The sequence below is a fragment of the Hordeum vulgare genome, chromosome 7H (assembly GCF_904849725.1).
Source record: "Hordeum vulgare subsp. vulgare chromosome 7H, MorexV3_pseudomolecules_assembly, whole genome shotgun sequence".
In the NCBI taxonomy this organism is placed as follows: Eukaryota; Viridiplantae; Streptophyta; class Magnoliopsida; order Poales; family Poaceae; genus Hordeum; species Hordeum vulgare.
The window spans coordinates 375,660,670-375,684,845 of NC_058524.1; the positions used below are offsets into that span (position 1 = coordinate 375,660,670).

Consider the following 24,176-nt stretch of genomic DNA (forward strand, 5'->3'; position numbering starts at 1 on the left):
TAAATATTCAGAGATCCGTAACTCCGATCGGGCTCATATTTTGAGGGGAATTTTAAAAGAAAATTATATTTATTTTTTTACCTTTATTTTAACAAAAAATTATCTTTATTGCGGCCAAAGGAGAGCTCCAACTGACTTATCAACCGTCCACAAGCTATGAGGGCGCGACCCCACCCCTTGGTCGTTCCCTCTTAGCTTGTGGGCCCCTCGGGCATCGTCTTGCGTTGATTCCAACTCACAAAATTCACATATATTCCGAAAAAAACTATATGTAATTTTTATCGCGTTTGGAGTCTGTTTGATATGGATTTGTTGCGAAATACAAAACAGAAAAAAAACAGGAACAAACACCGAGCATTGGGTCAATAGGTTAGTGCTCAAAAATAATATGAATTGGTAAATAATTACTCAAAAAGTATCCTAGAATGATAATATAATGTCATGGAAAAAATTAAAATTATAGATACATTGGGGACGTATCATCTTGCTTTCATGAAGCTGGCTTAATAGCCCATGGTTTATCCTATCTTTGTGTGAGCTGACTCTCACATGACTCAAGCCGATGTTTTAACCTAGATAAATTCAGGGTCCATAGGGATTCACTTGTCGAGAGTACACGGGGTAACTTTGTGTGGAGAAGCATCTTGCAAATGGGCTGGTTTAACCATATTTTTTTGTATTGGCACTTTATCCAGGTCAAGAGGGATATTATTATTGGCTAACTCGTTGAGTCGGGAGCCCCCAAGTGACTTGTGTTCAAAGAATAAAGACTCATGCATTTTTGTAGCTAACACGAGAAAGTCCCCGGGTTCGAGGGGTGTCGAATTTATTATATTGAACACTAAGGTATATATATAAGTACGTACAATGATTTGGAGCAAGTGGCTCTAAGTGAAGTAAGGACGAAGATAAGCAATGTTTCAAGGCCTGTTTGTTTCCTCTTCAAAAGTTTGGTACTTCTTGTGTTCACGTATGTCAACCAAGTAATATGACACATTGTTGAGATTTTTGCTGATGAAAAAAACCCTTCCCATGCTGGTGAATGCTTATCCATGCATGTTTGGTCTTGAATCAAATGGATCACGGAGTCACTACGGCTATGATAGCGGCATAGATCTTGTTGATATATTGCTGACCTCAAGGCTGCGAGATCACGTTCCTCCTTGTGTGCATCTAAGGAATCTTGACGAGTTTCTTCATTGTCAGCCTCGACATAAGTAGTGACTCTAGGGGAATCGTGTCTAGTATCACTTGGTAGAACAACTAATGCTACATAGACCCTAAAAACCGACGTATGGGCTGGGAACCTGTTCGAGGTGGTCCTTATGCTCAATAGTAATGCGGGGACCTCTTTAACCCAACAACCAGGAGTTCTATGAAGAGGCACCATAAGCCGGGTTCGATTCGATGCAATATCTCCTCGTTGGCAGACTCAGCTTGCCATTGGACTATGGATGTGCAAGAGAGGCTAAATCAAGTCTGATGTGTTGTTGTTGACAAAACTTTTCTATATCGCCCTTGGACAGATTGGTGCCACTATGTGTGATGATGGTGTGTGGATATCCAAAATGATAAATAAACTTCTTCAAGAATTTTACCACCGTTTTAGCATCACACTTGTTGATTGGCTCCGCTTTAACCCACTTGGAAAATTTATCCACTTCAAGCACGAGGTGTGTCTTTTTATCTGATGACATTTTGAACATATCCACCATGTCAAGCCCCCAGACTACTAATGGACAAGTAATTGGCATCATACGTAACTCTTGAGCCTACACATGAGCCTATCTTGCAAATTTTTGGCAAGCATCACACTTTGACACAATCTCTTCTGCATCAGCATGAGCGATAAGCCAATAAAAACCATGACGATAAGATTTGGCGACCAACGACCTTGAGCCAGCATGATGACCACAATCTCCAGGATGGATCTCATTAAGGATTTCTCGGCCTTCTCCATAAGAAACACAACATTGAAATACTCGAGTGATGCTTCCATGGTGTAACTCGCCATTGACTATAGTCATCGATTTGCAGTGCCTCGTAATTTGTCGGGAGATGATTTCCTCATGAAGGAGCTTGCCTTGGGTTAAATAAGCCAAATAAGGCATAGTCCAATCAGGGATTGTATGGATAGTTGCCATGAGATGTGTTTCTAGATCTGGTCTAGCTATATCTTCCTATGATTGTAACCTGACTGAAGGATTGTGAAGCACATGAATGAAAACATTGGGTGGGACCGGCTTACACTGAGAGCCAAGTCTGGATAAGGCATCACCAGCCTTGTTGAGCCGGGGATCAGTGTGATCATCCTGGTAACCTTGAAAATATCCTTGAATAACCATGGATGCATGTCGATAAGCCACCATGAGGGGGTCTTTCGAGTCCCAAGTCCATGACACTTGTTGATCCACCAAATATGAGTCGCCCAAACATCTGACCCGACTGAGGTTCATCTCATTGGCTATGCAAAGTCCATGAAGGAGAGATTCATACTCAGCTGTATTTTTAGTGCAAGGAAACACGAGCTATAAGATGTAACAAAACTTGTCACCTCGTGGGGAAGATAAAATAACTCCAACCCCTAGCCTTCTAGTTGTCTTGACTCATCGAAGTGTACTGTCAAGTATGTGTTATCTGGCTTTCTTTCAGGGACTTGTAACTCAGTTCAATCATTAATAAAATCCACCAAAGCATGAGACTTGATGGCAGTCTGAGGCTGAAAGCACAATTTCTACCTAAGGTGGTTTTGGTAGTTAATCACAACATATGCATCATTGTACTAATGAGATAATTCAAGTACATTTCAGAAAAGTTCAAAGATGCTTTGTCTATAGGATTGTGTGGAGATGACCCTTTAATGCAAGGAAGGAATAGGATTGGCTAAATCTTCAAGCAAGAAGACTCTTCATTTTATACTTTGTGAGAAATCACTTTGAGTCCATAGGAAAGCCAATACTATTAAAAGGAGGTGAGGTATTATGATGAATTGGTTGCTCAAGTGCTTAGAGATAGCAACCAAAAATACTCAGTCATTCTCCCACAATATATGTATGTCCCAAGCCACATAATAAAACTCAGTGCCACCAGCATTTCCTACTCGGCCATACCGATTTTACACTTAGACAGATTCTATGCCAAACCCACCATCTCGGTACAACCAACATTCCTATCGGTGCCACTAAGATTTCGTGACCAACATTCTGTTGAGATGATTTCAAGTTTCCGAATTTCCGAGTTTGAAATCGGCCTCACCGAGTTTGGTAACCACTCTAAGTCATTGTACCGGTACCACCGAGATTCCTCTATCGGCCTCACCGAGAATTCAAAATTTGCCACATTTAGTGCAACTCGGTACCGCCGAGATTCATTTCGGTGTCATCGAGTTGGGAAATAATGTTGTAACACTTGGATTTTAGAGGATGCCTATATATACTCATCCACCTACCTCTCATTCATAGAGGAAGCAGTCAGAACATACTCACACTTGCCAGATCCATTTTTCTGAGAGAGAGCCACCTACTCATGTGTTGAGATCAAGAGATTCCATTCCCACCATTTGAACCATGATTTCTATCCTCCCCAAGTTGCTTTCCACAAAATCAATCTCTCCTACCCTTGCCAAATCTGAGAGAGAGTGATTGAGTGTTGAGGAGACTATCTATTGAAGCACAAGATCAAGGAGTTCATCGTTCTACCACATCTATTACCCTTTAGAGGGTGGTGCCTCCTAGGTTGGTTAGGTGTCGCTTGGGAGCCTCCTACTTCGTGTTGTGGAGTTGAACTAAGATGGTTGTCAGGGCAAGGAGATCGCCTACTTCATCAAGATCTACCGTGAGTGCGGCTAGTCCTTGTGCGGAAGCCATGGTTGAAGAGACAAGGCCGCTTCTTAGTGGACCCCTTGTGGCTGGAGCCCTCTGTGGACTCTCGCGGTCATTACCCTCTATGGGTTGAAGTCTCCAGGACGTAAGATAGTGCTACCTATCAGATCCATGCGAAAAATCACCAGGTCAACCTTTGCGTTTGATCTCCCTACCTTACCCTCTACTTTATACTTGCATGTTTTACTTTCCGCTTCAATACTCTTAGATATGCATGTGTAGGGTGTACTTGACTAGTCATAGTTTCTACAGCTAGACCACACTTAAAATTGGGAAAAGGCTAAGCTTTTATCTTGTCAAGTAGTCTAATCACCCCCCTCTAGACATACTTTTGATCCTACAAGTGGTATCAGAATACATGATCCTACAAGTGGTATCCTACAACTAACTAAAGAATTAAACACTCGTAATCTATCTCATGAAACTACTCTAGAAGATCATAGAGAGGTTGCAAACACTCATGAGAAGCTATGCTTCGAGAAGCTAAAATTAGAGCAAGAGCATGAGTTCCTAAAAGCAATCAATGATGATCTTCGAAAGAAGAGTTCCTCTTATCTAGCCAACAGTTACTCTTGTCTACTTTTGTTCCACAAGTTAAACATAAGAACACTAGTAACAAAGGTAAGAAAGTTTCTTCATCTAGTAACAACAATGCTAAAGCTAGATCAAATTATATTGTTGCTAGTAGATTTTCCACTAATGATTCTCTTAGCTAAGTTACACTTGAGCAATAAAACGATTTATTGAAAGGAATTATAGAGAGAGGTGTTTTCAAGAGTATTGCTAGAAGTAAGCAATTCGAGGAAATTGTGCGCAAGCAAGGGGGCGTTGGAAGAAGCTAGGTGTTGGCTACATCAACGTCAATGGAGATGTTTGGGAAGAAGGTACATATCCCCTTCCCAAGTTTGTTTCTCAAGACGAGAAGTATGATCCTACTCCCCCCAAGGGAAAAAGCTCTCAAGATGGACTTCTACCACAAGACCACAAGGGCAAGGGAAAGGTTCAAGAGTACATCGACGCATTTGAGGAAGAGCCCCAAGCCAAGTTCGAGTGGGTTCCCAAGGACACTTCTAGCACTACCTCATCTAGTGCTACCACAACTCCAAGGATCCCCATCATGGTGGTGTGGTGCCCCAAGAGGAAGAACTAGAAATTTCTTGAGGGGTGGCTCCACCAATGAAATTCATTCTTATTCATTTTTGGCAAGAACTACATGCAATCAACCTCAACCATATGCATTTGTTCAAGGAGTCACACATTCGCTCAAAGGTGAGCAAGGGACAAGGTGAGAAGATTAAGAAACAACAAGGATTGCTCCGAAACCCCAAGATGATATTCATCAACAATGAGCATCCACCACTACTTCACCTACTTAAAGTCTTCTATGACAAAACCCAAGGTTAGTTGATCCCTCTTAGGGGGGACGTCACATCTAGGGGGAGCTTTACTCTAAGACTTGAGTACAAGCGTCTCCTAAATGATGTGATCACATTAATGCATTATGTAAAATTGGTAACCCCACTTGTTCTTAATCGAAGAGTATGACCTATGATCAAGTATTCTTCTATGGCTCCTAAGTCAATACACTCATATATAGATGACTTCGTCATCGCCAAAGTGCTTCATAGATGCTAAAATGTTTGTGCATGTTCGCCATGTCTTGTTTGACATCTTATTGTGTGAGCATGTTGGTATGCATATTTTTTTTCTCATTCAAGGATATCCAATTGTTTTTATTTGGCTTTCTGTTTATTTTGGCCAATTGAATATACAAGAATGCCTAAGTACCCTTCTCTAGCTATCTACACTTTCTCGTCTGAAATTCGATTCATGCTACACCACAAAATTTGAGCAAGCACTTTAGGGACACTGTGTGTGAGGAGCACTAGGAGATCCGTCTCGACCAGGGCTGAATTCTAAAACCTCCCAAAGTGCATCTCATTGTGATCAACCTCAAAATCTCGGTCCCACCGAAGCCTAGGGTTGACAATTATGGAACTCGGTGGCCCTGAAAAATCACAACTTGGTGTCACCGACAGTGGAGGGATATATATATATCAGCGGACCTCACAGTTGAAAAAATTCTTCAAATGTCACATTGTCGTACCCGCTTCGCTGTCGTGCCCTAGTCCCCTCGACATAAATCTTGATCCTCCCGTGTGCCCTCGCCAAGGAAGTCCTCGCCGCCGACGGAATCATCACAACCGTCGCCGCCATAGCGGATCCACACCAAGTTAGGATATGGATTCGATCACTTTTTGCACTCCCCTTCTGATTCTTGTGCAAATTAAGTACTGCCTATTTAAATCCACGATTGCAAGTATTCTATCCAGAAGAACAATCCTTTAGAATAGCGAGCAATGAAGATTTTAGATTTAACAGTCCGCCAGATTGAATCTCGGTGTCACCGAGTTGAAAAAGTCAGTAGTACCGATTTTAATTTTAGGGTTGCTAAGAATGGTATGGATGGAACCTACTTCTTCTTTTCTATGAAACCGAAAAGGGGTGCCAAGTTTCTCTAAAAGAGATCATATGTCTTGGTGGCTCCAAATTTTTTAACTCGGTGGAACTGAAATCCAATTTTGCTGAAAGTTAAAACTAAATTTCGAGAGTTCAATTTTGACAAAAATTCTGCAATTTGTGATGCATATCTTTTGAATCTCTTCCATATATTTCCACAGGGTCAACCAATCTGCCAGTTTGCTTGTGTGTTGGTCTTGCAAGATGTCTTGTTCTGATGATAGTCAAAACAACTTCAGTGAGCACCATGTTGAATCTGATTGAGGCACTAGTCCTGAGAGGACCCTTCTGATCCAGGTACCCCTAGATCCCATGGCGTGCCCAAGGCAGCCACTAGGTCCAGGAAGAATCTCAATTCTGATGAAGAAGATTCTTATTTTGTTCCTGAAGCTCGTGCTCCCTAGAAGCAGACGGAGAAGTCTCTTGTCCGGAAGGTAGTAAGGAAAGAGTATGCTAAACCATATAGATGTAAAAAAGCCAGGTGTGAAGACACCCAGGAAGAGGATTGTCCATGTCATTGGTAGACAAACCTCAATGTCTATATGTCAGGTGTGAAGATCCAGTAGAAACTACTGATGCTGATGATGATGAGGAAGAAATACTAGCTGAGGTCCCTCCTCCAAAGAAGGAAAAGCTTATGGCTGATGCCATGCCCAAGAAATCTGCACCAAAGCCTTCAGCTCATAAGAAGCATGTAGCTACCAAGAGGACTACAAAGGACAAACATGCACTTGTCAAAGAGAAAGGCACTGCTTCCAGAGCCTTTGCTGCGAACCTAAGACCTCATCTCCCGCTACTCAATGAGGCTCATCTAGTTGTTGAGGACATGAAGAAGAGGAGAGATGCAGGGTTGTGAAAGTGGAGAGCCATTGATCCATATGCTGTGAGGAGAAGAACTGTCGTTGATCCCCGCTTTCACACAAGGGAACAACAAGATTTCTATGAGATAGTTCTGTTTGACAAGAGTCCAGTAGTCAGCGACATGAGATATGTCGACTGGGAATACGTCAAAGCCAATGAAGATTTCTTTCCCCGTGTGAGAGAAGCTTCAATCTTGTTGACATTGAAGAGTTTGTTGGTAGAGAGATGACTACATGGAATGATGAGATGATTATGCAATTCTACTCAATAGTTCATTTCTATGTAAATGGCACAATTGTGTGGATGACTGTTGGTCATAGATATGAAGCCACCGTTGAAGAATGGGATACTATCATTGGTGCTCCAAAAGCACGTGAAGAAGACTTGGATGTGTATTTAGATCCTAAGATGAATCACAACTCCATGGCTAATATGTACAAGACAGTGCCCAATGACTATATGTCGTCTCACAAGCTTGGCTCAGTTTATTTCTTGCAAGCAGGAATAACCACTACAAACACTATCTTGAGACATACCCTGATGCCCAAGTCATGTGATGGCAAAATGATTAGAGACTATTCCATCAATATGTTGCATCATCTAGACACCCACACTCGCTTCAATGTGATGAATTTGATTGATGGGACTGTCAGGAGAACTGTTGTAGACATGATGAGATCATGCGGATATGCTCCATACATTTAGATGTCCATCAATGCCAAGATTGGAAAGCATGCATATCAGCTTGATCGTCCTCATTTGCCACTTCATCCACAGTTTAAGGATAATGTAGTTGTGATGGATGACACCCATCCCAACTCAGCTATTGCTAGAGAGGCAACAGATATAGCATCTGCATAGGCTCCTAGGAATGCTCCAGCTCAACTCCCACTGCTCAAAACTAGAGATGAGTAGATGTCCTTCTTGGTCAGCACCATCAAAGGGATGGAGAAGAATATTTCAAAGATTTTGTTGAACCAGAAGAGTTTAGAGAGGATCGTGGAGACAAAATTCCATGACCTGGATGTGAAGGTGACAGTGTTGACCACCACTATTAACCAGTTTCCGCATGAAGTTGACTTAGTGAAGATTCCATACTCTAATGATGATGATGATGGCGATGATGATGATGATGATTCACCTCTTCGTACTACCACTTAGTTCACGACCGAGACTAGGACAGCAGCTATGCGAGTACCGAAAGCAAGACAGTCTTCAACATCTCAAGCTCCAGCTCCTGCTCCAGCACCTCCACTGTCTACACCTCCAGCTGCAGAGTCATCTACAGAAGCGTTCGTCGATGCTCTATTTTCTAGTCCAAATTCGGCTACCGGAGGAGATCGTGCCCAGAGAGATGCTTAGACTAGACCTTTGAACTTTTTGGTACTTGTTGCCAAAGGGGGAGAACTGTATAGATCAATAGTGCTTCTAGAGAGAGAGATTTTGACTTTATTTGCTCTTGTTTGATTTTTCAAAACTTTTGGTCTTTTGGGTGACTTTATCCGTTTTGAGATGTGTTTTATCATACGCTTTGATTGTTTGATACTACCATGTTATTACCTTTGACCTATCTACATGATGATCATTCACTTACTTGTTTGGTGCTATGTGCATTACCATTCATTCATATCACTTATGCGCACCACCAAGTTGTATGTGACATGGAAGAGTAGGCCATGATCCTAATTGATTGTGCATTTGCATTCAAACCCAAACTTAAAATAATGCACAAATTTAGGGGGAGCTCTTGCTTTTCGCATAACTCTCAAATCTTCGATGTTAATCATCGATTATATCTTTCGTCGAAGCTTTGACCTATATATTGTCATCAATTACCAAAAAGGGCGAGATTGAAAGCACAATTGCTCCCTAAGGTGGTTTTGTTAATTAATCACAACATATGCATCATTGGACTAATGAGTTTATTCAAGTACATTTCAGAGAAGTTCAAAGATGCTTTGGTTATAGGATTGTGTGGAGATGACCCTTCGATGCAAGGAAGGAATAGAATTGGCTAAAGCTTCAAGCAAGAAGACTCTTCATTTGATACATTGTGAGAAATCACTTTGAGTCCATAGGAAAGCCAATAATATTAAAAGGGGGTCATGTATTATGATGAATTGGTTGCTCAAGTGCTTAGAGATAGCCACCAAAAATACCCAGTCATTCTCCCACAAGATATATTTGTCCCAAGACACATATGCAAAATTGGTGCCACCAACAGTTCCTACTCGGCCATATTGATTTTACACTTAGAAATGTCATATGCCAAACCCACCATCTCGGTACAACCAACATTCCTATCGGTGCCACCAAGATTTGGTTACCAACATTCTATTGAGATGATTTCAAGTTTCGGAATTTCTGAGTTTGAAATCGGTCTCACCGAGTTTGGTAACCAGTCTAGGTCATCGTATCGGTACCATCGAGATTCCTATATTGGTCACACCAAGAATTCAAAAGTTACCACTTTTAGTGCAACTCGGTACCATCGAGATTCATTTCGGTGTCACCAAGTCGGGCAATAATGTTGTAACGGTTGGATTTTTGGGGGATGCCTATATATACTCCTCCACTTACCTCTCATTCGTAGAGGAACCACTCAGAACACACATACTCTTGCTAAATCCATTTCTCTGAGAGAGAGCCACCTACTCATGTGTTGAGATGAAGAGATTCCATTCCAACCATTAGAACCTTCATTTCTAGCTTCCCCAAGTTGCTTTCCACAAAATCAATCTCTCCTACCCCTGCCCAATTTGAGAGAGAGTGATTGAGTGTTGAGGGGACTATCTTTTGAAGCACAAGAGCAAGGAGTTCATCTTGCTACCACATCTATTACCTTTTGGAGGGTGGTGCCTCCTAGATTGGTTAGGTGTCGCTTGGGAGCCTCCTACTTCGTGTTGTGCAGTTGAACCAAGATGTTTCTAAGGGCAAGGAGATCGCCTACTTAGTGAAGATTTACCATGAGAGAGGTTAGTCCTTCCTCGGCGGAAGCCGTGGTGGAATAGACAAGGTCGCTTCTTCCTGGACCCCTTGTGGGTGGAGCCCTCCGTGGACTCTCGCAGTCGTTACCCGCCATGGGTTGAAGTCTCTACTAACATGGACGTATGATAGCACCACCTATTCGAACCATGCCAAAAATCGTCGTGTCAACCTTTGCGTTTGATCTCCCTACCTTACCCTCTACTTTACACTTGCATGTTATATTTCCCGCTGCAATACTCTTAGATATGCACGTGTAAGGTGTACTTGACTAGTCATAGTATCTAAAACTATCCCACACTTAAAATTGGGAAAATTCTAAGTTTTTATCTTGCCAAGTAATCTAATCACCCCCTCTAGACATACTTTTGATCCTACAGAGGCACATACTTCACCAGGTGTGGTCTGCTACCTCTTGAGCTTGTGTTGGTTTTCCCTTGAATAGGAAAGGGTGATAAAGCGAAGTAGATAAGTATTTCCCAAAGTTTGTTGAGAACCAAGGTATCAATCCAGTAGGAGGAACAAGAAGGCCCCATTAGTAGTACCTACACGAACAATCAAACACTTGCACCCAACGCTATAGAGGGGGTGTCAATCCCTTCAGAGTTATTTGCAAGGATGAGATCTGATAGAGATAGATATAAAAGATTGTGGAAACAAAAGTAAATAAATTGCAGCAAAGTAGTTTTGGTTTATAGATGTGAAAATATAATATAGAAAATAGACCCGGGGGCATAGGTTTCACTAGAGGCTTCTCTCATAAAGGAAAATAATATGGTGGGTGAACAAATTATTGTCGAGCAATTGACAGAAAAGAGAATAATTATGAAGATATCTAAGGCAATGATTATGCATATAGGCATCACGTTTGTGTCAAATAGACCGAAACGATTCTGCATCTACTACTATTACTCCACACATCGACCGACTCCTGCCTGCATCTAGAGTATTAAGTTCATGAAGAACAGAGTAACGCATTAAGTAAGATGACATGATGTAGAAGGATAAACTCAAGCAGTATGATGAAAATCCCATCTTTTTATCCTCGATGGAAACAATACAATACGTGCCTCGCTACCCGTACTATGTCATCGGGTGAGGACACCGCAAGATTGAACCCAACACTAAGCACTTCTCCCGTTGCAAGAATTACCAATCTAGTTGGCCAAACAAAACCAATAATTCGAAGAGACTTGAAATATATGAAATCATGCATATATGAATTCATAAGAGACTCGAATAATATTCATATATAATTTGAACATAACTCACAATTCATTGGATCTCGACAAACACACCGCAAAAGAGTATTACATCGGATAGATCTCCATGAAGATCATGAAGAACATGGTATTGAAGATCAAAGAGAGAGAAGAAACCATCTAGATACTAGCTATGGACTCATAGGACTATGGTGAACTACTCACACATCATCAGAGGGGCAATGGAGTTGATGTAGATGCCCTCCGTGATCAATTCCCTCTTTCGCAGATTACCGAAAAAGGCTCCCAGATTGGATCTCACGGGAACAGAGGCTCCCGACGGCGTAAAAGTATTTCCGTGGCTCTTTTTGGAGATACGGGGATATTTGGGAATTTGTAGGCCAAATAATAGGGTTAGGAGACCTGCAGTGGGCCCAAAAGCCAGCGGCGCAGCCACCCCACAAGGGTGCGCCCTGCAGGCTTGTGGCCTCCCGGCAAATGCCCTGTCCCCTACTCCAAGTTTGCTCGGTGTCTTCTGGTCCAAAAAATCTTTCTACAGATTTTATTACGTTTGGACTCCGTTTAATATTCTTTATCTACAATACTCAAAAACGTGGAAAAAAAAGAAACTTGCACTAGGCTCTAGATTAATAGGTTGGTCCCAAAAAATAGTATAAAACAACATATTAATGCATATAAAACATCCAAAACAGATAATATAATAGCATGAAACGATAATAAATTATAGATACGTCGGAGACGTATCATGGTCCAAGCTCGATTTCCCTTTTAGCAATTCGGCTCATGGCCTCTCTATTTTGTATGATATCACCAAGAGGATTTGAACTGACCATGGTGATCAGATGTTCCTGGAAGTAGTGTTTTGAGCTTGCGGCTAGCCATGAACACGCCATAAACTAGCTTCTGCTAGTGTGGGTATCTCTATTTTGATAAGGTCAAAACTTCGGTGACATAATAGATAGGTCTTTGCACTATATACTCTTTTCCTTCCTCCTTGCACTCAAAGATAACTGCTACACTCATTGCTTTATTATTTGTCGCAATGTACACGAGCATAGGCTCTTTGTCAATTGGGGCGGCCGAAACGGGCAGCTCGAAGAGCTGTTTCTTGAGTGCTTCAAACGCATCGTCAGCAGCATCGGTCCAGATGAAGTTATCAGCCTTTTTTAATAGATGATATAGAGGAATCACCATCTCACCAAGGCGACTTGCAAACCGGTGAATGCCGCAATGCGACACGCCATACGCTGGACCTCATTGATGTATGCCGGCTTAGCAAGGGAGGTCACTGCTGTGATTTTTCTCGGTTAGCCTGGATGCCATGTTCTAAGACCAAGAAACCTAGTAACTTGCCTACACGTACTCCAAAAACACACTTATCTAGGTTAAGCTTCATCATGTACACACGCAAATGTTTCCTTGAGGTCATCCAACAAAGTTTCCTTCTTCTGGGATTTGACCACAATATCATGGACATAGGCATGAACATTGCGCCCAGTCTGGTTAGGTAAGCAGTTCTGAACACAGTGTTGGTATGTGGCCCCCACAGTCTTAAGCACAAAGGGCATCGAGGTATAGCAGAAAGCACTAAAGGGGGTGATGAAATCCGTCTTCTCTTGATCCTCAACAGCCATATTGATCTGATGATAACCAGAGTAAGCATCCACGAAGCAAATATGTTCACAGCCCGCTGTCGAGTCGATGATCTCTTCAATGCGGGGAAGAGACAACAGATCCTTGCAACAACCTTTGTTAAGATCTATGTAATCAACACAAATCCGCGAGGTGCATTTTTCTTCAGAACAAACACTGGATTTTGCCAACCACCCTTGGTGAAACACTTCAATGATGAACCCGGCAGCTAGGAGCCGGATACTTCTTCACCAATAGCCTTTCGTCTCCACTCATTGAAATGACGGAGGAATTGTTGATCGGGTTTCATTTTAGGATCCACATTAAGGTGGTGTGCAGCGAGTTCTCTCGGTACTCCAAGCATGTCACAAGGTTTCCATGTAAAGATGTCCTGATTCTCATAGATGAACTCGATGAGCGTGCTTTCCTATTTGGGATACATGCTTGTCCCAATAGGGAACTGCTGAGAAGAATCATTAGGAGTAAAATCAACATGTTTTGTGTCCTCGGCCGGCTTAAACTTCAAGGCGGGTTAAGATTCTTCGGTGGGATTCTTCAGGGAAGTCATGTCAGCCGGGTCGACATTGGGTGTGTACAATTTCAACTCTTCCACTCTGCTGGCCGACTCGGCATACGCCGCATCTCCTTCCTAACATTCTTGATCTATCTTTCGACTCCCATCTACAGTGATGGTACCATTTTTCCGTGGCATCTTAAGTTTGAGATAGATATAACAAGGTCGAGCCATGAATTGAGCATAAGACGGTTGTCCAAAAAGAGCGTGATATGGGCTCTTAATTTTTACCACCTCAAACATTAGAGATTCACATCTATAGTTCAACTCCGAGCCAAACGCAACATCAACCTTTGATCCGTCCAATTGGGTATGTTGATTTACGAGGGACGATTCCATGAAAGACTATGGGGGATGGGTGCAAATTATCCTCACAAAGGTTCATGCATCGGAAAGTATCATAGTATAAAATTTTGACGATGCTTCCTCCGTCCATGATAACCTTGTTGAGAGTATAACCACCAACTTGAGCCGCCACCACCAGAGCAAGACCATCCTAATTATCGACCCAAGGAGGATGACCCTCTCTGCTCCATGTGATCGGATATTCAGAACAATTCAAATACCTGGGGTTGCCGGTCGACCACATTGATGGCCCAATGTTTGACCATACGCTCCGGCCGACAAGTACTAGTGGTGAACACGTGATAGTGCATGTTGTTTAATTGCTTGGGCTTGCTTTGAAAACTAGCTTGGATGTTATGCTGCTCATTACCTTTTCTTGAGCGTTGTTGCCCATTGTTATTATGGACAGAATGTCGATAACCAGCACTCGAGCCGTGATACCCATGAGAGCCTGGACCTTTGAAGCCCCAAGATGAGTTGGCACCAGAACTACCCGGATGACCTGGATTTCCACCGCCATTGCCTTCTTCAAAGTTTTTAGAAGATTGATTCTAGAACTCATACATGAAGTGGCAATTCTCACATGAATTAGCGATCGGCTTGTTTGGGTAACTATGCTTGGGACAATTACCTTTAAGTGCTTCTTCATAATTGTGCGGCTTGTTCCCACTATAAGATCTACTAGAATTGTTGTTTCGACACTGATTTTTTAAACCAGTGTTGGGGTTAGCAACAAAATTCGACGTGCCATCAGCAAGTTTGTGTTTTCCATCATTGCCCTGATTGTTATGGTTTTTCAAGGTGCCCAGAATTGTGTTGCTGGCGACCCTTGTTATTGTCATGATTCTTTCCTTTCCTAGATTTATCATCATCTGAACTGGCATCCTTCATGTTGTCCCACTCAGCATATCTAGTAAGTACATCCATGAGGTCTCCCATATATTGAACCTTTCACTTGAGGCGTCCAAGCTTCTGAACAAGTGGTTGGAAGTGGCAATTTTTCTCCAAAATCTAAACGGCTTGGGTAGCCGTGATACTGTGTGAAGAGTGAATGATCTCCGCGACCCGACAAGTCCAATGATGAGCAAACTCATCTATCCATTGAATGCAGTGTTGTAAATCAACAATCGTCATTGGACGCTTACAAGTGCCTTGGAAATTATTGATGAAATGCTCCTTCAACTCTACCAAGGAGTTGATAGAATTGTGTGGGTAGGTTTTTAAACAACATGCGAGCCAGACCCTCCAACATCATGGTAAAATATTTAGTGCATACGGCATAACTAACATCAAGCATGTCCATAGCTAACACATAACATCCAATCCATGTTGCAGGCTTGATATCAACCGTGTAATTAGGAACCTTGTGGGGACCCTTAAAATCTTTGGGCGTACGCTAACTACAAAGAGCCAGAGCACGGCAAGTAACTCCAACTGTTCTACTGCTTAGGCCCGTCGTCGAGGAGACACGCCGAGTTGCGGAAGGTGGCAACTAACCAGCCGCCATTGCTGCCTCTGCTTCTCGTAAAGTATGAGATGAGTTCATGATCGCTTGGGCATCTGAAACGATAGGCCGTCTTGGAGAATTTCGGATCTGTTGTCTGCGACCACTGCTTGACAATGTTGGTGAATCGTGCCAGCTCTAGATACGACTTGCATAAGGAGTAGAGTGAACCCGGTCACGACTATAAGAATATTGTGCTTGTTGGGTGATCACATTTTTTAGCATCTCAATGGCGTTCCTGGCTTCGACTTCAATTGGGGTGTTTCCTACGATCGGAGTGCTTTGATATTGTGAGTCGCCTCCAGCATGTTATCCATTGGGTTTGAAAAGTGACCCATCGGTGTATGAAATCGTTGAGGCAGCGATTGAGCCGCCGATGGTTGATCCATCTGGTGCTGCTGAGTTGGCTGACGAGGTTGATTCTCCCAAGGATGTCCAGTCCCTGGGGTGCACTACGGTGTGTCAAAAAGGTGTGCCGGCTCAAGATTAGGGCGAAACCGGCTCTCATGCCTCCCTTTGATGAACTACATCCAAGGCATCTCGATGAAGACCTAACTGTGAGGCTTCTTTCTTCAATCGTTCTGTCTCACTCTCGATATGGGCATGTAACTCTTCCATACGAGCGTTCTCAGCATCAATATCCTCCCGAATCTTGGTCATCTATACATGAAATTTAGTCAACCCTGTGTTACACTCCTATTGATTTTATAGAATCATGGTGCCTTCAGGAGTTTGGTCATCTCTTCCATACGTGGTGGCTCAGAGAACTCCAGATCGTCGAGACAACCCCCATGCCTGCAATCAAAAAGTGAATAGATCAACTTGGTGTATCCAACCGAGGATTCACCATCAGAGTTAACGAGAGTATCCTCGTTCGCTACGGAGTTATCCGGGAGCTCCACCCCCTGAGTGACATGCTTCCGGCTCTCTCGAATACAGCCGACTTTCTTGCACCAAGCCGGCTCGACGATGTCAGTGTAGATGTCCGGCTTGGATCCTGAAGCACTGATCTTTCCAATGAACATGTGGATCTTACCAAAGGGGACCTGGTACCTGTACTCGATTGATGTGGCCTCGGGGCCCTAGTCCGAGTCGTCGATGTAAATCTTACCGCGACAACTCTTGGTTAACTGCTCGATCGTGTATCCCTCGATCCCACGGAGAGCTCCCTTTAAGAACTCAACACCATCCTGAACTGGCTGCATGGTGGGCGCCAATTGTCGTGGTTTTGTAATAGCAGTTGTCCTCATGAAAGGACTTAGGTGTGAGGCCATCGTAAATAAGGGGAGGTTTGAACAAGGTTGATCGGAATTGAGAGACGCGAGTTTACCCAGGTTCGGCCCCTCCTATGGAGGTAAAAGCCTACGTCCTGCTTTTGGTGTTTATTGATGATAATCTCGATTACAAGGGTGCACAATTGTAACCTAGATCTCGAGGGTTTCTAACTTGTCCTCTATTACTCAGGTGCTCCCCTTTATATATAGGTTGATACCATGAGATTACAACAGAGTCTGGGTTGTACTACAACCCATGATGTATTAAACTTCTATCTTAGGTACAGGAAAGATTCATATGTCTTCCTATCAGAGCAGGCCTACCAGATGATAGGCTGTGAGTCGGCCTCCTCAATGTTGAGCCACCTCCTAGGCTTTTGTGTTTATGGGCCTCCAGCACAAGTGGTAGTCCAGCCGGGTTGTTCCCAAGGCGGGTCAACCCATGAGGTATATCCCCAACATCTTCCATGATCAATCCCCCCTCCTTCAGGGCACCGGAAATAGGATCCATATGGGCACACGACGGAACAGAGAATTGAGTCAGCGGAAAAAGTCTTTCTGGTTGCTCTCTAGGGTTTTTGGGATAATTTAGGATTTATAGACCGAAGAGGGAGGTTGGGAGGCGCCTGGGGGGACCACCATACATCAGGGCACGACCACCCCCCTAGGCGCGCCCTCTTGTGTGCTGGCTCCCTCGTGTGGCCTCTAATCTCCTTACGAAGCTTCCACTTCTTCTTTTGGTCCAAAAAATCATAAAAAAAGTTTCGGGGCAATTAAACTTCATTTGGTACTATAAACCTAAAAGGCCAAAAACATACAAAAAACAACTCACACTAGGCACTGGGTTAGTAGGTTAGTGCTAAAAAGTAATATTAATTGGTATATAGACACCCAAAAAGTATCCTAGAATGATAGCATGGAATAATAAAAAATTATAGATACGTTGGAGACATATGAGCATCCGCAATCATAAATCTCGCTCGTCCTCGAGTAGGTAAATGATAAAATCAGAATTTTTTACGTGACATGCTACCCAACATGTAATCTATTGCATGTGTGATCATTAAAAGAATATGAATTAGTAAAAATTAACATAGTAATATTTATAAAAATAAGCAACATGATCATTTAGTTTCAAAATATACGGTCCTTAAAGCATGTTCACACCCTATTCATTTTATCATATAAGTATGGCATGGCTCCGTCTTCACCACATAAATACAAATGTTAAGCACCACGGTGTCAAGTCAGACAATTGGATCGTAGTCTTTAACGTGCTTTGGGTTTTTATTACACACTCAATATAGGAGTGTGAACCATGGATATAGCATAAATATGGAATAAAATATGGTGGTAGGTTTCAAAGGGGTGAAAGTGGAGAAGAAGTCTCGCATCAACTAGGCATATCAATGGGCTATGGAGATGACCATCAATATATATCAATGCAAGGAGTATGGATTGTCATGCAACGGATGCACAAGAGCGATAAGTGTATGAAAGCTCAACTGAAGCTAAGTGGTTGTGCATCCAACTTGCTTGCTCATGAAGACCTCGGGCATTTGAGGAAGCCCGTCATCGGAATATGCTAGCCAACTTCTATAATGGAAAATTCCCACTAGCATATGGAAGAGATAAAACATGAGACTCTCCATATGAAGAACACGGTGCCACTTTGAGTCACAAGTGTGGAAAAAGAGGTAGTTGCATTGTCCCTTCTCTATTTTCTCTTATTTATTTCATTTTTTCTCTTTTTTGCTTTTTCCATTTCCTTTTTTTCTCCCTTTTTTTACTTTTTCTCCTTTTTTCGCCGGAGTCTCATCTTGACTTGTGGGGGAATCATTGTCTCCATCATCCTTTCCTCTTGAAGACAGTGCCCTAATAGTGATGATCATCACATTTTTATTTACTTACAACTCAACATGAAAAACTGTAGTATGACTCTGTATAAATGCCTCTGGAAGTGTACAAGGATGTGCAATTATCTAGCATAGCAAGAGATATCAAAAACGAACAAGCCACGAAAATATCATGCTAGCTATCTTACAATTGTGCAAAGCAATATGATAGTGGAAGTACAAGTCATATAATGTGACGGTGGAAGTTGCATGGCAATATATCTTGGAATGGCTATTGAAATGCCATGATAGGTAGGTATGGTGGATGTTCTGAGGAAGATATAATGAGGTTTATGTTCAACAGAGCATATAAAGTCATGGGTTTTGGATGCACCGGCAAAGGTTGCACCGATCCTCGAGGTGAGAATGGGCAATGCACAGTACCGAAGAGACTAGCAAATATGTCGAGGTGACAGTGCGTATATACATGGATTCACATTAGTCATGAAGAACTCGGATACTTATTTCAAGATTTTATTATCTCTCTCAAAGAAAAGCACTACTCGCATGCCCCTAGGAAGGAGGTTGGTAGGAGTTAACCATCACGCGCCCCCGCCTCAAACAACACTAGGATTTCAACGAGGAATAAGTATGCTCACACATCATCACCAAGCCATAAAATATTTGGATGAACATGAAGTTAACAACCTCTAATTCATGATACTTATATTAAACAACGAACATGCATCATGCTTTTTCACATTACCACATTAATATCATTAACCATGATTTCTCTTTTATGTGCTACATGCTGTTTTGATTATGCACACATTGAATACCTATTATTTTTGGGCTAGTCTTATAACCCAAGCAAATTACCATCGTTGTTTATTAACTCTCAAACAAATATAAGTGAATAATGAGAGTTCAATTATTTCTTTAAAATTTATACGCCACCATGCTCTAAAAGATATAAGTGAAGCACTAGAGCAACAACTAAGCTAAAAAGATATAATTGAAGCACATTGAGTATTCTAATAAATTATGGTGATCTTGTGACTCTCTCAGGTGGGTGTATTCAGATAACAATGAATGTGGAAAACTAAAACAAAAAGCAAATGACACTGAAAGCAAAACTCATATCATGTGATGAGTAAAAATATAGATTCAAGTGACATGCTGATGGATTGAGACTAAATAGGTGATGCCTTCCGGGGTATCCCCAAAATTAGACTACTGAATCTTCCTAGAATATTGCCCTGCGGTGCCTTGGGAATCCCTAAGCTTAGGCTCTTGCCGCTCCTTATTCCTTCATTCATCGTGACAACATCCAAAACTTGAGAACTTCAGCACACAAAACTCAACATAAACTTCGTGGGATCTGTTAGTATAATAAACATATGAAATTCTTTAGTTAGTGTTATAAATTGATTCATATTTTATTTTTTTCATAAGGTACTATATTTTTAACTTCTCCATGACTTATACCCCGTGACACAATCCATGGCATCATCAAAACAAGCAAACTATGCAAGAAAAAAATAGAATCTATCTAAAACGGAATAGTGTGTAATGATATAATTAAGTACCATACTTATGTAACTCCAAAAATGCACAAAATTAGGAAGACATGAGGAATTTGTATAACAATACTGTGTAAAACATTCAGATAAAACAGACATTCTGATAAAATCATAGAAATTCTTCATTAGACACTAAAGTTTCTGCTTTTGCACCTTATCAATTATACTATGATTTAAATCATCTCAAAGTCTTTACTTGGCGCACACTAATTTAAACATAAAAACATAATCATTACAGAGGTAACAATCATGTTATCACACACAAATAGAAAGTGAAAAGAAAAATAATAAGGATGTGTTTCGTTGGTGGGATAGCCAGCTAGGGGACACGGACATTCATATTTAGAATGGATACCATATGTTTGGTTCATGGAGAAGCTTGGATGACGTAGCACATGGATAACCAGATGCTCCCAATATTCGTGGAAAATCTGGTTCCGAGCACGCGCCAAAAAATCGTGTACATGGGCATCCAGGCTCACGCCAAAATGTTTTCGGCCCAACCCATCTTTCCAAAAAGGACCGCTCACCCCTCTCCAACCCTATCATTTCCCCTTCCTTCCCTCGAATCCCTCGTCTCCCATCGCTGCCAGTGGCTGCAAATCGAGAAGCGACCAGCGGATTTCAAGGTCAGTGCAATGGTCATTGTATCCCCTCCCAACCCTTTGTCTCCCGTTCGAGATTTCTGCAAGGAAGGTAGACGTAGATGGGTGCGGCAGCAACGACGACAACTGGAGATGTGTGTAGCGTCCGTGGTTGCTGCAGATGGTCATGGTGCCGCCGGTAGCCGCAAGGCGGCATGGCGCTGGAGGTAGATGCAAGGGCTGGAGGTAGGTACAGGGGCGCGGCGTGCTTGCATACAAGATCTGTTGTTGCATGCTTGCATACACGAGATGTGGCTGCATTCGTGAACATGTGTGTGGTGTGTGTTTTCTTACAGGAGGAGTTGGGCGTGTACATGCTGAATTTGTGTGGTATGTCTGTCTGTGCTAATGTTTCTTCTTTTTTCATATGGGAGCTGAAAGGGAAATAAAAAGGTTGAATTCAGGGGCTAGATCTTCATCTTCTCTTTGATTTTCTCTCCAAAATCAGAGGTAATTTAGTTACTAGCAAACCCTAATGTTCCTCATATGTACTGATTGAAAGATGATGTGCAGGTTGAGTTTTTTTTTGTTGAAGTAATACCATTCTTAGTTGATGAAGTAATATCATTTGTACCATTGCATTGTAGATGAACAAATAGACATTGTTGTGGCTTGTGGCATTATTCAGAATTGGGTTTTAAATGATGGGATTGATGAGTATATCATACCCGAGGATTAATGGGTGCCAAATATCACTCGTGCTTCATCGTGAACTGTCCAAGCACAAGAACAAGCATATATGGCTAATTTTAGGCAATGGCTTGCCGATCAAATGTGGGAAGACCTACAAAACTATATGCAACAAAACATCTAGTAGATGTAATGATTTCTGTGAACTATTGTGGTTTCTGGAATTTCATTGTAATGACATATTATTTGTTGTAATGATGTAGTACTATTGTTCTTTATGTTGAAATACTTACTAGAATTAAATTCTTTATGGTATAATAATTGATGATTTGGTTCACTCTCTTCAAATACATGCTAAAATTTAGTTATTTATGCTCACATACTTGCCGATTTGGTTCTTTATAATGTCTATGTACTTATTGGAATTGTAGGATCAAATTTCATGGACACCTACCATGTCATCGTACATGCTAGCCCACTTATGTGGTTGGGTGACTGGTGGCCATAGACCTGGTACCTCCTTCAAGAATGTCCACTGGAATTGTTGTGCCATGGGGCAAGCATGGCTACAGGGGCAATATGCAAAAGGATCAAGTGACCCTCTAGCTACACAGGTAGTTGACCTTGAAGAACAGAAGACAAACAAAGATGTTGCACCAAATGAAGAGGTTGGCCAATCATGCACTAGTCATGAGTCAGCTGCTCCCAAGTTAAAGAAAGCCAAAACTGATCCTTCTCCAGAAGATAGGATGGTTGCAACCATAATGGCTTCAAGTGAAAGGCTTGTTATTTCCATTGAGAAACTTGCTAGTGATGCCAACCCCGCCATTGATGGTCTTTGGGATGAGATTAAAGAACTCCCTGCTTTGATCTAGATTCCCTTCCTCATTACTATGCCTATTTGGTTGACAATCTTCGTGTTGCTACAACATTCAAGGTCTTTGGGGTATTCAAAGAAATGTTTGGGTCTCTAGGTATGTGAATAATACCTTTCCTAAAGCCAAAGCATGATGAGTTTATATGGGTCTTTGACTTGTGCTTTAGATGACAACAAAAACAATTTAGCTATGGGTTTTATGGACGCCAAAGCATGATGAGTTTATATGGGTCTTTGACTTGTGCTTTAGATGACGACAAAAACAATTTAGCTATGGGTTTTATGGACTTGTTCTTCTGATTACAACAAAAACATTAAATTATTGGTTGTATGTAGATTGATCTAGTATTATATGGAATGTCGAACAATCTCGGCGATGCTTAGTCGACACCTATGGGAATCAACGTGATACCCTTGTGATCGTAGGGCGGGGAAAGACAACGTCAAGAGTAGATCTAACAATCAACACCGGGACAACCTTTTTACCCAGGTTCGTGTCGCTTACGCGTAAAACCCTACGTCCTGCTCGTCTGATCGTATTAACCGTTTTTGTTGTGCTTGGTGGTAGGTTCACGAGAAGTTACAGTGAACCTAGAGCGGTGCTTATCCATCTACCGCTGTCAGGTGCATTAAATGCACGCCTTGTCCTTGTCAACGACATGCTCGCGAAGACATGTGTCCACGCGTTTCGACACCTGGACGCCGCGCTGGCGCACGCGGAATGCGTTGGAACTTGGGGGCGGTGGCATTGTGGCAAGGGCGGTCGTCCTCCAGTGCCTAGCCCGTCATCCCGGCAAGGGGGCTTGCCGGGGCCTTGGGTCTTCGTCCCGGCAAGCCCCCTTGCCGGGGCCTTGGGTCTTCGTCCCGGCAAGGAGGCTTGCTGGGGGCTTCGGTTGTCGTCCCGGCAAAGGAGGTTTGCCGAGTCCTCGTGCCTGGTGAGTTCATCACGCCCACTAAACAAGCGTGGCCTTGGTTATTCTCCCGGCAAGGCAGGCTTGCCGGGGCCTTGGTAATCATGGGGGTGCATCTTGTCTGGACTCTGCCATGTCCCGTCGTCAGGGGCTCTTTGCGCTCTTGTATAAGTCTGGGGCACTAGGGACCCCAGTCTTTAGTGCATCGATAGGAGCCCTCCGGCCTGGGCCACACACGCGCGCGGAGCGTTGTTGGGCCAGACCTAGAGAGGTGCACGGGCCTTCGTGGCTGGATCTGCTGGCGGTTGCCTTTCCCCATGTCGCACGCGTATCGGATGCGCGAAGTGGGAGGTCATGCGCGGAGTGGCCTCTCCGCCTCCTGAAACGCCTCTGCCACGCGTGTGGCATCCGTAGTCATGGATGGACAGGTGGCACACGAGGCCTTGAATGGCGTAGTAGTGGCTGGGCCTCCCCGTGCATGCATTGTCGCATCAGGGCGGTTCTCTGTTCGCCCATGAGCTCGAGCGATTGGCCGTAGAGGGTGGTGGCGTTTGGAGCAAGGGAGGCTAGCCTCCGCGCCCCATCCAATAAATTGGGAGGGTTTGGGAGGTGTTTTGCTCACCAACTCCCTCTGAATCCAGCAACTCCTCGATCTTGGCCTTCAGAATCTTCTTCTGTCTACTGGTGGCACTTGCCCCTAACCATGGTTGGGGGACGGGTCGGCCGCCATCGACCGTGAGGGCGGCGAGGGTATCCCGTTCGGATCATGCCACATCTTCTAGGGGTGCCGCGGCGGAAGACAGCCCGAACGCCCGAGGTGGAGGAAGGGCGAGGGGTCGAGGTCGTCGTGGAGGTCGAGGCCGGGGAAAGCGGAGCGCTACTCCAACGCCTCTGCCT

The 24,176-nt window shown here is 43.0% G+C and overlaps 1 long non-coding RNA gene across 1 annotated transcript; it reads left to right on the forward strand.

Annotated features, from left to right (window-relative positions):
* The first annotated feature begins 20,852 nt into the window (after positions 1-20,852).
* Positions 20,853-21,839, forward strand: LOC123411987. Its single transcript, XR_006613376.1, has 2 exons — positions 20,853-21,311; positions 21,449-21,839. It is a non-coding gene; the product is annotated as an uncharacterized LOC123411987 (long non-coding RNA).
* Positions 21,840-24,176: the final 2,337 nt, after the last annotated feature.